This window comes from Elephas maximus, chromosome 2 (genome assembly GCF_024166365.1).
Source record: "Elephas maximus indicus isolate mEleMax1 chromosome 2, mEleMax1 primary haplotype, whole genome shotgun sequence".
NCBI lineage: Eukaryota > Metazoa > Chordata > Mammalia > Proboscidea > Elephantidae > Elephas > Elephas maximus.
Genome location: NC_064820.1, coordinates 88,838,996 through 88,841,528, shown reverse-complemented (window position 1 = coordinate 88,841,528; position 2,533 = coordinate 88,838,996).

Below are 2,533 nucleotides of genomic sequence, written 5' to 3'. Positions count from 1 at the left end.
ACCTTGACAGGGAACTGCCAGAAATTCAAGCTGGATTCAGAAAAAGATGTGGAACAAGGGATATCATTGCTGATATCATATGGATCCTGGCTGTAAGTAGAAAACATCGGAAAGATGTTTACCTGTGTGTCTTAGTCATCTAGTGCTGCTGTAACAGGAATACCACAAGTGGATGGCTTTAACAAAGAGAAATTTATTTTCTCACAGTCTTGTAGGCTAGAAGTCCAAATTCAGGGCATCAGCTCCACAGGAAGGTTTTCTTTCTCTATCGGCTCTGGAGGAAGGTCCTTCTTGTCAACCTTCCCCTGGACTAGGAGCTTCTCTACACAGGAACCCCAGGTCCAAAGGACACCCTCTGCTCCCGGTGCTTCTTTCTTGGTGGTACTCTCTGCTTGCTTCCCTTTCCTTTTATCTCTTATAAGATAAAAGGTGGTGCAGGCCACACTCCAGGGAAACTCCTTTTACATTGGATAAGGGATGTGTTCTTACTAAGGGCGTTACAATCCCACCCTAATCCTCTTTAACAAAAAAAATTACAATCATAAAATGGAGGGCAACCACACAAGGCTGGGAATCATGGCCTAACCAAGTTTACACATGTTTTTAGGGGACACAATTCGATCCATGACACTGTGTTTTATTGACTATGCAAATGCCTTTGACTATGTGGATCATAATAAATTATGGATAACATTGCAAAGAATGGGAATTTTGGAACACTTAATTGTGCTCCTGAGGATCCTGTACTTAGGCCAAGAGACAGTCGCTCTAACGGAACAAGGGGATGATGTGTGGATTAAAGTCAGGAAAGGTGTGTGTCAGGGTTATATCCTTTCACCATGCTTACTCAATCTGTAGGCTGAGGAAATAATGCGAGAAGCTGGACTATGTGAAGAAGAATGGGGTATCAGGATTGGAGAAATACTCATTAACAATCTGAGATATGCAGATGACACAACTTTGCTTGCTGAAAGTGAAGAGGACTTGAAACACTTACTGATGAAGATCAAAGACCATAGCTTTCAGTATGGATTACATGTCAACATAAAGAAAACAAATTCTTACAACTGGACCAGTAAGCAACATCATAATAAATGGAGAAAAGATCCAAATTGTCAAGGGTTTCATTTTGCTTGGATCCACAATCAATTCCCATGGAAGTAGTAATCAAGAAATCAGATTACACATCATATTGGGCAAATCTACTGCAAGAGATCTCCTTAAAGTGTTAAAAAGCAAAGATGTCACCTTGAATACTAAGGTTCTCCTGACCCAAGGTGTTTTCAACTGCCTCATATGCATGTGAAAGCTGAACAATGGATAAGGAAGATGGAAGAAGAATCGATGCCTTTGAATTATGGTGTTGGTGAATAATACTGAATATACCATGGACTGCCAGAAGAACAAACAAAATCTGTCTTGGAGAAAGTACAGACAGAATGCTCATTAGTAGCAAGGATGGCAAGACTTCATCTCACATACTTTGGACATGTTATCAAGAAGTACCAGTCCCTGGAGAAGGACATGGTGCTTGGTAGAGTAGAGGGTCAGGGAAAAAGAGGGAGACCCTCAATAAGACTGATTGACACAGTGTCTAAAACAATGGGTTTAAGCATAACGATTGTGAGGATGGGGCAGGACTGGGCAGTGTTTCATTCTGTTGTACACAGGATCACTATGAGTGGGAATTGACTTGATAGCACCTAACAACAACAACATACTTGTGGATGAGTCTTAGTGGTAGTGGTTAAGTGCTGGGCTGCTAACCAAAAAGTCAGCAGTTCGCATCCATTAGCCACTCCTTGGAAACTCTATGGGACAGTTTTACTCTGTCCTACCGGGTTGCTATGAGTCAGAATTGACTTGATGGCAATGGTTTTTTTTTTTTTTTTTTTTTTTTTTTTTTGTATACTTGTGGATGTAATCTCATTTGGGAATAAGGTTTTTTAAAATTATGTTAGTGAGGCCATATCAGTGTAGGGTGTGTCTTTTGCCAATCACCTTCAAGATATAAAATGAACAGATTAGGTACAGAGAAGCTAGCAGAGGTGAAGAGAGATAGATGTTAGGCAACATGAAGATCACCAAGGAACAAAGGAATAGAAGCTGAAGAGAGAAAAAGACCTTCCTCATTGCCAATGGAGAGAAAGCCTTCCCCTAGATCTTCCCCTGAATTTGGATTTCTCACCTCTTAAATTGTGAGAAAATAAATTTGTTTTTTAAAGCCACCGACTTGTTCTATTTCTGTTATAGCAGCACTGGATAACTAAGACAACTGGGCTCTTGTCTTTGTAATCTGAGATATGAGAGAAACAGAGAAGCAAATACACAGTTAAAGCAAACCCATTGCCATTAAGTCGATTCAACACATAGCAACCCTATAGGACATAGAAGAACTTCCCCACAGGGTTTCCAAGGCTGTAAATCTTTACAGGAGCAGACTGCCACATCTCTTTCCCTCAGAGCGACTGGTGGGTCAAATTCCTGACCTTTCAGTTACAGCCAGGCCCTTTAACCACTGCATCAAAAGACA